General features: G+C 45.7%; 1 protein-coding gene and 1 long non-coding RNA gene across 3 annotated transcripts in view; both read right to left on the minus strand.

The window, feature by feature from the left end:
* Nucleotides 1-13135, minus strand: part of LOC138514286 (vomeronasal type-2 receptor 26-like) — a 613935-nt gene extending 600800 nt beyond the window's left edge. For both annotated transcript variants that reach the window (XM_069629670.1, XM_069629669.1), the window contains exon 1: nucleotides 12920-13135. The gene's annotated coding sequence lies outside the window, so the exon portion shown is untranslated. The remainder of the gene's footprint in view (nucleotides 1-12919) is intronic.
* A 33-nt stretch (nucleotides 13136-13168) lies between these two features.
* LOC138513102 (uncharacterized) lies at nucleotides 13169-13783 on the minus strand. The gene is made up of 3 exons (XR_011281703.1): nucleotides 13559-13783; nucleotides 13365-13457; nucleotides 13169-13283 (listed from the first exon to the last, which is right to left on the minus strand). It is a non-coding gene; the product is annotated as an uncharacterized lncRNA (long non-coding RNA).
* Between the last annotated feature and the right edge of the window lie 1498 nt (nucleotides 13784-15281).

Consider the following 15281-nt stretch of genomic DNA (forward strand, 5'->3'; position numbering starts at 1 on the left):
TGTATGAATGTTTGTTTTTGAGTGTTTGTTTTGTGTATGTTGAGATGGGGTGGGGGGCGTGTCGGATGTGTATGAATGTTTGGTTTTGAGTGTTCGTGTTTTGTATGTTGGGGTGGGGGGCGTGTCGGATGTGTATGAATGTATGAATGTTTGTTTTTGAGTGTTTGTGTTGTGTATGTTGAGATGGGGGTTGGAGGGGCTGTGTCAGATGTATATGAATGTTTGTTTTTGAGTGTTTGTGTTGTGTATGTTGAGATGGGGGTGGGGGGGTGTGTCGGATGTGTATGAATGTTTGTTTTTGAGTGTTTGTGTTGTGTATGTTGAGATGGGGGTGGGGGGCATGTCGGATGTGTATGAATGTTTGTTTTTGAGTGTTTGTGTTGTGTATGTTGGGATGGGAGGGTGGGGGGTGTCCGATGTGCATGAATGTTTGTGCTGAGTTAGGGGTTTGGGTCTGTATGGGTGCATGCTTGAGAGTGTGTGTGCTGAGTTGGGGGGTGTGGGGTTCGGGTCTGTATGGGTTCATGGTGTATGCTTGAGAGTGTGTGCTGAGTTGGGGGGTGGGGGGTTCGGGTCTGTATGGGTGCATGTTTGAGAGTGTGTGAGTGTGTGTGCTGAGTTGGGGGGTGGGGGGTTCGGGTCTGTATGGGTGCATGTTTGAGAGTGTGCTGATTTGGGGGGTGGGGGTTTGGTTCTGTATGGGTGCATGTTTGAGAGTGTGTGTGCTGAGTTGGGGGGTGGGGGGTTCGGGTCTGCATGGGTCCATGTTTGAGAGTGTGCTGATTTGGGGGGTTCGGGTCTCTATGGGTGCATGCTTGAATGTGTTTGGGGCATAGTGTTTGGTTGGGGGTGAGTGGGCCATGGGGCATAGTGTTTGGTTGGGGGTGAGGGACAGGGGGCATAGTGTTTGCTTGAGGCAAGGGGGCCATGGGGCATAGTGTTTGGTTGGGGGTGGGAGCCATGGGGCATAGTGTTTGGTTGGGGGTGGGAGCCATGGGACATAGTGTTTGGTTGGGGGTGAGGGGGCCATGGGGCATAGTGTTTGGTTGGGGGTGAGGGACAGGGGGCACAGTGTTAGCTTGGAGGGTGAGGGACAGGGGGCATAGTGTTTGGTTGGGGGTGGGGGCCATGGGCCATGAGGCATAGTGTTTGGTTGGGGGTGGGAGCCATGGGCATAGTGTTTGGTTGGAGGGAGGGGGCCATGGGGCATAGTGTTGGTTGGGGGTGAGGGACAGGGGGCATAGTGTTTTCTTGGGGGTGAGGGACAGGGGGCATAGTGTTTGGTTGGGGGTGGGAGCCATGGGGCATAGTGTTTGGTTGGGGGTGAGGGTGCCATGGGGCATAATGTTTGGTTGGGGGTCAGGGGGCCATGAGGCATAGTATTTGGTTGCGGGTGGGAGCCATGGGGCATAGTGTTGCACTCCAAGAGTAAACTCAATAATAAAGCTAAAACAGGCACAGTTAGAGGATGTACATCCTTTGCTTTTTTGAGAAAACCTGACTCAACAAAGGCCTTTCTCTTCTTGGGCAACCCAAACAGCAAACTATAGCAGTCCAAAATAACAGAATGTCCAATCAAGGGTCAATAAAATGTATATAATTTAATTAAACAGATGATATACAATAACTAAATCGAAATAAATGATAACAATGGAAAATGTGTAGTACAAAATTTAAGTTTCCTTGTGGCTAGTTAGTCCCCATTGAGGATCACTCTGGCCATCTTGGAAGCACTGGTCCTACCTGAAACATGGAATGTAATAGAAGCCTGAGTTTTAACTGAGGCTGTCTACCACTGAGACCTCTGGGACTTCTGGTAAACCACTCTACCCACCCTCTGTGAAGAATGGTGGGAATGGCTCTGTCTGCTGTCCCTTCCATCTCTCCACCCACCAGAGACATGTGTACTGCAGCTGTGGGCTCCCTATTACTAATTTCCCCCTGGGATTCCTCCACCCCCTTAGATTCCTCAAAATCTTGAAAACTCCTCAGCTGTTCAGCTTTCTGTGGGATATATGGACCCACTCAACGGCATTGCCCCACATCACTAAGCTGCATTTGTGCAAGAAACAGCAACCTGTCTGCGCTGGCTTCTGTGCGAACCGGGATCGCAAAACTGTGTTTTGGCAACAACAAAAAGATGGCTGCTCCATCCAGCCTAGCACACTTCAGGCAAGATGGGACAAAGGGACACACTGAAAAAGTATGCCAGTGTATTCTGAAACCTATCAATGGAATCAAGTGGAAAGGCAGCACTGCTTTGCAGAAAAACCAACATTCCCCTTCAAAATGAAACATTTTCACCCTTTAAAAATGCTGCTTTGATGCTAATTCCATCTGTTCATTCTGAAACCACTGTGATTCAAAAGGCCCTATCATGCCCAGGCTATGTCACTGTGCTTCACCAAAACTAGGCACAATTCCTCAGTGACAGGCCTAGTCAAACCAACTCTGAGAGAAATCAATAAGCAACTTTACTTCACTCACACGGGAACACACGTTTATTTCTTTCCAAAAAGTATCCAAGCCCAGCAGTACAAACAGACTTTAACTCTGTGAGCCAGGTCAGTGTCAAATGTATCTATGCTTTAAATAAAACTCTTTCATTCAAGGAAAAGATTACAGCTGCAAAGACAGTGTGGGCAATCTGGTGGAGCTGCAAAACCAAATTTAAAGAACAAAATGCTAGCAGTTTTTAACACATGTGGAAAAATGGGCTTTGCTGACTGAAGGAAAACAAATGGCCTGTGTAAAAATAAATTGCTAATGAAAGCCTGCTTACTTAGCAATGTCAAGGGATTATGTTAGTGGTGATAATACATACATTGGCTATCTTCTTTCACTGGTTTGTTTTAATTCAGGACCCAAAGTACGAAACTAAACAGTTTAAAACACATGGGCTGGATTTGCAAGCTCTCAGAAAAACCAGTCATTCCAGTTGCCAGCCATGAAACTTCCCCAAGGAAGGGAGATAAACCATAAATCCAGGACACGTAAGTGAAAATCGCCAGCTTTAAAAACTTTGAATGGGACAGGACAAAGAAAGTTCACATGCTCATCAGACATTCGTCTGTGCTCCAGGCTGGGACAATAGAAGTCCTGGGACACTGACCTGTGAAGTGTGAAGGGGCAATAAAACCTTCAATTAAGATGAGCAACTCCCACCTTGCCTTGAAGGAAATAACAGTTGGCAGCAGTTTAAGTTAAAGAAAAAAAAATGACCCAACAAAAGAATTGCCTTTTGGTTCCAAAGACTATTTCATAAAGAAACGTTAAAGACCTTTTTGTCTCTGCAGCAAGGATTAGTAAACAAGTAAAAAGTTTGCAATTTCAAATCTAATTTATGGGCTTTCTTTTAAAACTTGGTAGTTACAAAATCTGACAGATTACAAGGAAAGTATTAATGTGGCAAACATAACATTTTGTACATAGACCCCTGGGGATAATTCACATCTGTGTACAAAGTTATGGAATTTTAGGCCAAATCTTTCATGTTTAAAATTGCCAAAATGTATCAGAAAGGTGAAACAAGGTCCCACAGACCTGAGAATTGGACTGATCTGTGCTGCATATAATATGTAACCTGCGTATATAATTTGCCAAGAGATTATAAGTGTATAAATGTATGTTTTTGGCAAAATTGGATTTTAAGTAAAGTAAATGTGGGAGTTTTTGGACATTGTAAAACTCACCTGATAAACCTGACATCATTCCCTTGGAAATCCAACCAGCTGAGAGCGAGGCGGAGACAAGCCCCCTGTCCAATCCCTTTGTTAGGGGTGTGTTTAGTGAAGCCTGCCCCAATCTTATACTTGGATGATGTCACTAGGCATTATAAATAAGGGTCCCTGACTCTAGACACACACACTCTTCCTGATTTCCTGCACTGCATTCCTGTACCCGTCCTCTTCCAGACTCCAACTACAAGTCCAAGCATTGCTGATCCCACTCCAGGGCCCATTGCAAACCCAAACAGTGCTGATCCCATTCCCAGCAGGGCCTCCAACATAATAACTCACTAAATCTCCCATTAACAAGGAGAAAACTGTAGTACTTTGGCATCCTGATCTAGCTTGGCTTGCTGCCACTCACTGCATGCTGCTGCCATCCTGCTACCCTGATGACCTATATTATCCAGTGACCAGAATTGCCAGTCCAGAAGTGCTACCTAGTAACCAGAACTTCCCAGCTGATCCTGTCCTGCTGATTTTGTCTGGCTGTCCTTTGTTAGATCAGATCTATGTGTTGACCAGAACACTGACTGTCCCAAAATCCTAACTAAAGTGGACTGTGAGCGGACTGTGAGTATCAATAAGAACCATAGAAAACCATAGTATACCTTGTCTTGCCTTGCCTTGTCCTTAGTTCTCCTAAGTCATCCTATCCTTTTCCTGATACATTGTTCAAACTGTCACAGTCACTCTTGCCACCCTGCCATTTATTTCTAATGCTAGTACCATTTCTTTAGTAATTCTGTCTTGTGTAAATCCTAAGCCCTTAGTCCTATGTTGAGTGATCAGACTGGGGTTGGGCGCTGAGGTTCTAGGATTGAATTTGCGAATCAACCCTGGAGCTTACTGTGTCCCTCTTTGGTAGTCTAGCCTGAATGCTCTAGTGTAGAGTAAAACTATTCTTGTCAAAACTGATTTCATTTCCTTTTTCACTGCTCCTTTTTTCTCAAAATGCACCTTTCTAGATCTTGCATAACTCACTCAGTTTACCAGCTAGAGACTTAATTTCACTTCCATATTGTACCTATGATCTATAGCTACACCCTAGCACTAAATCAGTGTATTTCACCCATTTATATTAAAAACTGTATGGTTAATTTTAGGCAGGAATTGCAAAGTTTGCTAAATTTCCAACGTGTCATTTGCTGCAATCTGTTTTAAACCTGCCACTCAATTTCGACTGTATGCTCTTGGTTATCCATTGCCTGTGATTTTTAGTACTTGTTCATTGTTGCTGTAGTGAGGGATAATATTTGTTTTAAGGTTTGTACACACATTCATTAATTCATTAATTCATTAATTCATCCATTTTCGATTGTCATTTTTAGCATTGCCAGGGTTTAAAATCAGTTTTTCTCTCTTGTTTGGGGAGGGAAGGTCTGATTTCAATTGTTTTCCATTTATCATTCCTGATTGCCTGCTGCTTCTGTTTATCCACTCAGAATTGATTATTTGTGGGTGGAGGGAACATTGCAGGGGGAAATTCTAAGTTATGTTCTATCTTTTCTAAAATCAAAAAGTGCTCCTATTCCCTGGTGTTTTGTAGATGTGTCAATAGAAGGTTAAACTAAGTGCATTGCTTACATTCCTATTGTTATTATAACCCCATTGGTGATTGCTGCCCCATATTAAAAATTGTATGATTTCTTTTGAATTTTAAAATAAATAAATAAATATCACCTTTTATCAACCAGCCTGGTTCATGGTCCATTGTGACCCAGGGTATTTGAAAAGGGGGTGTGATATGAGAGGTGTACCATCTCAATATTGAATCTAACATAAAAACCTAAGCATTTCAATGGCATGCTGTATACTAGGCCGAGACTAAGGTGTGTGTTGCCTGATTGAAATCCTTAGCATTTCATAACCTTACTGCTGCTGGGGAGTCACCTTTCCTGACACAGCTTGTGCAGGACGTTTGCTTTCAAGCCCTGGGCAGAACTCATGTCGAGTGCATTGTATCAAAATAAAAACAATGCCTGCTAGTGTTTTTAACATTGAACGCACACTTTTTATTTTGGATGACTCAGCTGCAGTCACAGTCTGTATCAAATCCCAACTGTTTGCCACCAGAACTGACTACTGCCCTTCAGCAGTACAATGAAGAGCATTAGCGAAACCTCCTACTCTGCTCTTACACTTCTACCAACCAAAAGTGATTCCAATCATAAAGGTGAAACAGAAATATTCAAGAGAGCTACCTCTTTCATCTTTTGTGGCAACGTGGGCCAAGTACAGGCTATTCTCTTAAGAGGGATGTGAATGAAATAACAGTGGCAACCCACACAGCAATAGTTGAACAGTCCAAAATAACAATGGTCAATAAAAGCCCTATAAAAATAAACTTTCCTTAAACACATTAATATCCAATAATAACTGTGTATAAAAACACTATCAAAAACCCACCCTTGTTCAAAGAACACAGAATTTGCAGAATGCAGATTATGGAAGTACTCTGGGTAATGTAGCAGGGGCGGAAGGCAATATATTGCAAACAATGTCACCGAGAAGGATATGTCTTTATGAAAAAAAGGTGCTAATGGTTGACCTATTAGTCAGTAGAGCCCCACAAGTGGTCCAGGCAATGACCTGCCATCGAGTTTTTTGAAGCAGAGCTCCGTGGTTTACGAATGAGCCGTTTGAGCGATGCAATTCAGAGGGTTCACCAGGATCAGTTTGAAGGTTTAGCCAGCACAAGGCATTGAAAACCACTGGGTCGTATTAACGATGCTTCCAGCAGTTCGAGTCGAGTTTCAGGTGAAGCTGTGATCTTGATGGTCTGATGCTATGTTCAAACAGGCACTTTTTTTAGGTCATCTGAGGCAGCAACTGTTTTTCAAGGCAGACAGTGTTGTACTCTTCTTGGTACAATGTAGTATTGAGCTGGTTAGATGAACTCAGCAACAGCAGTTCCAAGAGGGTTCAAAGAAGTGCAAAAAGCAGCACCAGGGGTCTTGGTGTTTGGAAGGCATTCAAACATGTTTGACTGTGGTTCGAGGACAGTTTGAAGCTGTAGAATATGGGAATCCAGCTGCTTTACATCTTCTGGTGCTGTGCGTCTGAATTCAGGGGCTCACAGACAAGATTGGGCATTTTACTCTTCAAACCCACCTGGGCGAGTCCAGCTGGCACCTGCAGGAGTCCTTCATCTCCAGTGAGGAGCCTGGGTACCAGTGTAGCTGGCAGAGATTGCAAGTCTTCGTCCAACAGCAGGTCACCCCAAAGATCCTTGGGGATGTGTAGGAAGCAGAGTGTCCCTCTGCCCTGGAACACCTGTCCTTACCTCTTGCAGAGGGCTTTGTGAAGTACTGCTCTCCCGACAGTGCCAAAACATTCTTCTGTTCTTCTTCAAAGTCCCCCAAAAAATCAAAGAAAGAGTTGGAGACCAAAGGCAAAAGTCCACAGTGAATTTGGTAAAAGCAAGTCTTCTTTAAGGGGACTAATTCCAGTTCAAGTAACAAGAGGCCGTTGCCTTCTTGTAGCATAGCCAAAGTGCTCTGCTCACCAGGAAGTAGAGAAAACAGGAAAAACAGAGAAACACAAAGAAAAACAACATGGCAAAACTCTTCCTCCACTTCTTTCTGCTCTGTTTGACTGACTAATCCAGCCCCCTTCCCAAGCCTGCAGCTACAATGGCCCTTTGGTATTCAACACACTGATGTAAGATTGTCCCTTTGTCATGGGTGTACCTCTTTGAAGCTTGTTTCTCACGAGTCTCCTGCTGTGAGTTTCCTGGGCAGGAAAGGTGTTACTAAACCTCCAAATGGCTCATTGGACACATAGCCTTCCTGCCCATTGTCTTGCTGTATGAGCAGAGACAGGCAATCTGGCTAAAACCTGCATTGCCTTTACATGGCTGGCCTGGGCTCATAATGTTGACATGTGTGCAATCAAAATCAGATGTGGCTTTAATAATTGTGAGATCTGTTAGTCATCCTACCAAAACCCAGGTATGGCTAATTGTTGGCGATTAGCCTGCCATCAGACTAATGGTTCTTCATAATTATTAAGGTTTGGAATCAGAGGTGCAGCTTCTCAACTTTGTCTCTTGCAGCAGCTGTCAAACAGGGCACCTGCAACCTTTGAACCTTCTCTATACCACTGAAGAGCAGTAGACGAAGATCAGGAGACTAATACCACAGGGTACAAGTGTACGGTACGCTTTTGTCATTGAGCATCCTGAAAGTGGAGTCTGTTTAGCAGACCACTCTTTATGAGATGGATTACCTGCATCACCTTATCATTAATTTAAAAAAGCCAGGGCTTCTAGGCCCTTGAAGATGGCAATCCTTTACAGGTTCATAAAACAATAGTGGGATGTAAAATAGATGCATTCCAAAGCCCTGAGGAGGGCAATTTTGCAGCTTGAAGCACCCCTAGTTGTCCCCAACCAGCACCTTAACTGCATCCCCTGCTCCTGCAGCTTCTGCTTTCACTGTTAAAAGAGGATTGTCTTCCTGTTTCATATGTACATCCCTTTCCTGCTGAAGTACTTGCATCTAACCTTTACACCGACTGGACTGACTTCACAAGTAAAAACCACAGCTCCCACTGCATCAACCAATATCTACCATGGTGACCTCTCACCCTTTGTGACCTCACACAACTCATCACCTACCCCACTCACACAGCTGGCAACACCTTGGACCTTTTGATTTCAAGACAAAATTGTGTCGCTGTGAAAATTTAATCTGGGTGTCGCGGTCAGACCACTTTGCTATCCCCTTCATGCTCACTCTACAACACAAGACAGCCCCACCAGCCACACATCTGCCCCATCCACCAGCAAGAAAAACCAAACATATTACACACACAGCCTTAGCACCAGTCATAGCACCCCCCACAATCCCAACGTGAATATTCATAGCAGGCCCCTACCCCCCCCCACACTAATATCCCTCCACTCTACTCAGCAATTACATCACCATCATCACATGGGCAGGCAACAGAGTTGCTCCCATCAAATCACAAAATCTCTGCAGTGACCATCATAACAGCTCCCTCCTATGTATCGAGTAGGAAGCCAGCTACCTAGAAGGATCCTAGCAAAATAACCCATGCCCATTCACCAGAACACCACTCACATACTGCTGAAACAAATACAAAACATCCATACACAATGCTGAAGCCACCAATTATACCCAAGAACTGCAACCTTCCACCATTCATACACAGAAACCATCCAAGATTGTGAGCTAAGGGCCCTTTATGAACGTGCATATGTAATTAATGGGCTCACACAGATTAATTCTGAGTCCAAATAACTCAGAAAGATGGCAAAGTACTGTTTTATGACCAATTATCTAAAACAGGAAGTTTACAACGAACATCAACGGACGGACGCTCAGTTTCTCTCAGCGATCTTCACACAAATCGTAGCTTTTATATCAAAAATACATCTGAGATGATGTCATACTACGTGGCAATAATGAAAAGCCTATCAAGGGTTGGGATTGGCTAAGGAGAACATCTAAGTATACTTTTCTCTAAGGACTAGGATTGTGACTGTGTCAGGTGGACAACATATGCCTACCTCTAAAACATGTCCGCTTCAGAAACATTAGATACACAGTTTCTCATTGGATGTCAAACTATAAGGTCCTTTGTTATATGGACTACTAAAATTGGTTGGCACGCGTGTGCCAGGTCTGGCCCATTCGGTTCACTTAGCAACATGTAAGCCCAAACCCAGGTGCAAGGAGATTGGGCATGACACTACCTCCCCCACGATATTAGCCCAGCATCTCTAATCGCCCATGCCTTCTGCCATGAAGATTGTGAACTTGGCCTTGCAATGTATCCTTGTCTCTTAGAATACATCGGAGTGAGAGCACTCACTATTGTTCCTGGGACTCCCAACTTCGAACTCTATTTTCATCCTTGGCTCAAGTGACAGGAGGCTACGATTTGGTCCATTTTGCAGCTTTTAAAAGCTTTAAATTAATTAAACTTGACACTCTTGGTGTCTTCTTTACACCTTAACAAGAGAAGATTCATCCTTTGCACATCGACTCATTTCCAGAATAGAAAACTGATCTTGGCTGCTTCATTCTTGTTTCCAGGCCAGATAGCCTTGTCTTGTAGCTCCATGATTCTGCTTATTCTTGCTGCGACACAGCTTTCCCTTCCCGCTTCATTGGTCCTGGTTTACTAAATTCATGATACCAACGTCCAGCTTCTATACAATGGCAGCTTTGGCTGCGTTCAATTCAATGCATATAGCCAGCTTCTATGATGACTTAGTCTACCCTTGCGTTCCAGCATCTATTAAACGGTTGATTTTCTGCTACGCTTTGTGCACGTGTAATCTTCTTTGCATCTACACGTTCACTTGATTCTTTCGTTTGTCATTAGTTTACTTAAGGTCTATACATTCTCTTCAGTCAGTATCTTGGGACGTCGTACATACCTTTTGTGACGTCAATGGCTTCTTTTCTGTGTTCCTTCTCATATTCCATCAGGTTGTCATCACGTATATTCGGTAGGGTTGTCTCAACGTGTATCTTTTTTAGAGCACACACTGCGGTATTGCCACAACTCCTGGAGTCAACCATGGCAGGGTCTCAGGTCTCCAACATATAGGAGGAAGGGGGCAGGATTTCCTGCACAGGCGTGCAGCTGCTCCTCTACATTTGTCAAATCTCTCTCCAAACCACAATCCACACCTTCCACACCCCCATCTACTTCAGTATGCACCCTCCACACCCCCATCTACCTCAGTATTCTCCTGGACTAATTCATCAGGCAAGACCTCCCCTCAACTATCCCACTCCCACAGCCACTGCCAAACATTCCAATATATGGGATCCCTCGACCCTATCGACACTGACAATCTCACCACCAAATGAAACCCTTCTTTGATGATGCATGTGTAAGATGTTTCTGTCCTTAATTAGTAATGTATGAGCAACACCTGTGGGGATATAGGATTGAACCGCCACCTGTAAGTAAGCATGAGAATAGCCACACACCTCAGTGCACCCATGCGCGTGTATGTAAATCCAGGGATATTAAACAGTATCCCTAGCCTGGTGTGTAAACCTATGGCTCAGTGACTCCAGGCAGATCAAGTCCCTGGGAGCCCAAGTTCCTGACAAAAGAGAATTACCTGTCTCACTAAGGGTGAGCCCTCCCAGTGCAATAGTCGTAAAAGAGGGCAAATACACCAACTAGATTTGTATGACTTCAGCCTGTCTGACCTTTAAGTTCATAAATACCTCATTAACATCAATAATATCACATTCCACCTGAACAATCTTAAAATGACAGTTGATCTGCTGTTTAACAATGCATTGTATACATAAATCACAGCAAATGAGAATGCCCCATCCATTTAATGTAGGCCTAGAATTAAGAGACACACACACACACACACACACACACACACACACACACACACACCACCACCACCCCCCCCACCCCCCCACACACATACTCTCATGTGTTACCACATGCCACGACTGGCATAACCGCCTCCCAAAACCCTCTGAATAGGAGTAGCACCCAGAACAAAGTCTTCCCCCACAAAAAAAAAAATTAATAAGGAATAGCAATCGCTTGAAACATGGCCTCGGTTTAACAGAAACCCACCGCAGCTCGCACCCTCCCACTGGCCAAGGCCAGAGGTGAAAAGAAAACACAGAATGAGAAACTCAGGCGAAGCTACGAGGGCCGACTGCAGATTCAGCTTGTCAGATGGGAGTGGAGAGCTTCTAACCCCAAAACGGAGAGCGGGCGGCCTGCTAGGAAACAGACTTCTGACACTCGCCTTGCACCGAGAGAAAATAAACCCGGATGAGGGGCCGAAAAAAGAGCAGTGGCCACCTCACTTGTATAGCGAGGCTCTCCTCTCATGAGGTAGTAAGAACTCACAGCCCTGAACACCGGGCACTGAGGGAACTATGCGCTTCACAAACGAAGGCTAAATCCGACCTTCCAGAAACGCAGGCCGCAGGCACCCAATGAGTGTCCAACCTGGCTCACAGCATCCACGCCCTCCTCTCACGAAAAAAAAATGACGCACTTTCTACCCTCACAGGACTTCCCCAACATCCTCACCTAGCAGGAGGTCGTCTGACAAAATCAAGGTGAAATCACCTCAGGGGCACGCCTTCTCCTCCTGCTGGCATCGAAACCAACACCCTCCATTATCTGAGTAAAAGGTGATGAAGTTGGAATAAATAAACACAAAGGATGCATGGGCATTTCATTAAAATAAAATAGAATGGAACTCCTATCCCTTTTGCGCCACAGCACACCCCAAACTGATTCACAGGGCCTAGTAACGCATAACACACAAAATTAACCGCCCCGGTACAACTCTAGACATTTTACAAAGACAGCTATACATTTATAACAGCACAGACTTTATTTTTGTTTTCACATACATATACAATTTAAACAGGGTCTTTTCTGAACCAAGAATTGTATGGAGAGTCCCAGATGCCCATTTCAAGCCCCTCCCAATTGCATCACCACCCTCGTTCCCCAATGGCTCAACATCATCAACTCCTGTCTCTCACATGGTACTATCCCTTCTGCGTTCAAAACTGGACAAATCTCAGCCCTCCTCAAAAGACATCTCTCGAGCCCATAATCCCCGAAAAGTACCGCCCCATCACTATCCTGTGATACCTTGCCAGAATCATGTACTGCTTCATCTATACCCATGTGCCACAACACATCACCACAAACCACCTGCTCAACCCCCTCCAATCTGGCTTCCGACCTGGAGACAGCACGCAGACAGCTACACTTCACATCTTCGATGAACCTTCACAACATCACAAAGGACACACAGTACTACTTATACTCTTCAACTCCTCCGCAGCCTTTCACACAATGGACGGCACCCTTCTACTCAACATCCTATCCCACAAGATGAAGCTCTCAGGCAGCGCTGAACCTAAACTCCAATATGAGTCTCGGGAGGATAGCTCAGGGGCAACTTGCTCACCTTGGAAGCAAGACTTCACAGAGCAAAACAGGTTTGATCTGCGGGTCCGCGCTTAGAAACCTCTGGGTATTAAGCGCAATATAAATAACCAATCACAATCCATAAATAAATCATTGGGAAAGAAAAAGCCAGCCACCCATGTTATGTCCTATGCCTGCAAAGAATCTTGTTACTCCCTCAGGAACTCCACAATGCAGTTCAGTAAACAATCAACAAGGTTCAAACTTCCTACCTGTCTTGGGGTTGGCAATGAAGTCAATAGAGATCCCCCAGTGTCGATCTGTTTGCACTTTCAATCACAGGTGCCGGGAGATAAGACTCTGGGAAACCCTCGTGGGGACGAAAACCCAGAGATGGTCGTAGAGTGCGTTGAAAGAATTGGGGCTTCTCTTGGAATAGCTGAACGAAAGAATCCTTGGATGCTGGAGGAGTTTGCCGAACGTGTCACCGTTAGGACTGGGAAAAGAAGAATAAGAAAGGTTTAGAGCATGTCACAGTTTACTCTGTTCCCCACTCGGAGATAAAGGATATACCTGGTAAGTAACCCAACGAGGATTGATGTGGAGTTGATCGAATGATGGGGAGACGAATTCAATCTGCAGTGGGAAACACAGAAGGGCGTGAGTGACAAAACCCTAAAAGGGGGGAGTCAAACGGTGATTAGAGAGAGCACCTACCAAAGCAGATTTCTGACGGGGAGTTTGACAAGGAAGTTCCAAGGTTGTTGTGAAAGTAGTTGTGGCAGGCAGGTGGAGAGATCTTGTCGGTACCTAAATGAGCGGTGAGTAAGAAAGGCAGAGTGGTCAGGTCTGGGGAGAGTCGGGAGTGGTAGGACTGTAGTCGAGGAAATAGGAAATAGGAACTGACTTACTAAGATGGTAGAGTCTTCGGGTACCGGGTAATGAGCAACAGGCTGTAACCTACGTGAAGGATTCAGGCGGAGCTGAGCTTCCCTACGTGAAAATATGAAAAGATGTAGAAAAGGTTAGTAGAGGTAAGGAAATGGGTATTGAAGCTTAGATTTGGAGACGGAACTCACGGAGCCTAGGCACCGATTGCAGTAGCAATGCATCGTTGAACGGGAACTGCTGGTCCTTGTGCTACTTCTGGGTTGAGAGGCGGGACCTCGCTCTCGTCTCTCGACTGAAGGAATAGAGCGTTAATCCTTGCATTGGGCGCCATGTTGGAGTACTGAATCCTCAACCTGTTAGGAAAACGCCGATGCCACAAAGATCTTCCCCTTAGGCTAGTCGTGACAACCCAACATTAGCTACTTTCTAATCATTAAAGGGATGAGATAGAATAACAATGGTATATGTGATGGTGTGTGTCAGGGCCCCAAGGGTTCTGTTACCGCCTCCGCCGATGCGCGGGGGCGGGCGATTTCAAAGCGCAGCGCGGGAGCAGCCGCGCGTAACAAAACACGCGACTCGCGGCACTGATGCTTAAACCGGACTGACCCTCCGTCAGTTCCGGTGCTTCCTTTATTTCTCTTTTCCCCGGCGTCACGTGCCTGCGCACGCAGGATCACGTGACACCACATTCCTCCCCAACTTGGAGATATTTATGCATTACACTTAATAACATGGTAATTAACACGGGATCTTGTAGACAGTTTTGACTGGCAGAGTAACATGCGACTTAACTGTCTCTGCTGTCCTTCTCGGGGTTCATCTTGGCTTGGGCGTTCGCCTGTAGATTCCGTCTACTATGTATCCTTGGAGGCGGCATGACGGTTTGGGCTTTTCTCTCAGGCGATAGCGGGTGTTCCTTTCTGTAGGCCTGTCTTTTCCCGTGATTTCTGCTTCGGTTTCCCCGTTGGGCGAGTGTGATTCGCCTGCATCTCCTGATGTGGCTAGACTCTCCGTTGGAGCTGGTCCTCGAGGAGTCTGCGGTGTTCTTCTGCCATCTTCCCTTGGGGGTGTTGATGGTTCTTCCCACATCTCCGGAGGTACTTTCCTGAAGTGTGATACGTTGCGTGTCACGGTTTCTCCCCCCCGGGTGGCGGTGACCATGCTGTGGTTGGTTGTACTGACTGTCCACGGTCGTGTTTCAAAGTTTAGGGACATCTTCTTGGGCGGTGCCCGGTTCTTGACAATGACAGTGTCCCCTGGGATTAGTTCTCGGTGGCTGGCTCGCCTGGCGATGCTCTCCTGTTCGTTTCTCCTTAGTCGCCTGGCGTCTATCGCGGGGATGTCAGGTTCTGGGGCTGTCCAGTGGGGGTGTATAGGGAGTTCCGCTTGTATAGGTACCCCGAACATGAGGGCGGCGGGGCTGATCCCTGTGGCTGAGTGCGGGGTCTGTCTGTGTGTCCTCAGAAACCGGTACACGGCCGTCAGCCACGAGTGTCTTTGTTCTTTGGCGATCCTGATGACCTTGTTAAGTGATCCCATGAATCTTTCAGCGTCTCCATTTGCTTGGGGTGATTCGCTGGTGCTTGACGTTCACTTCCTTGAAGTAGTCTCGTAGTTCTTGACTGGTGAAAGAGGGCCCGTTGTCGCTCTTCACTTTCCTCGGGATTCCGTGGGTGGCGAATATCTTCTCCAATGTGAGGATGGTGGTTGCGGCGTTGGTCGAGGTTACATGTTCGACTT

The sequence above is a fragment of the Ambystoma mexicanum genome, chromosome 12, assembly GCF_040938575.1.
Source record: "Ambystoma mexicanum isolate Mex_15411 chromosome 12, UKY_AmexF1_1, whole genome shotgun sequence".
Lineage (NCBI taxonomy): Eukaryota > Metazoa > Chordata > Amphibia > Caudata > Ambystomatidae > Ambystoma > Ambystoma mexicanum.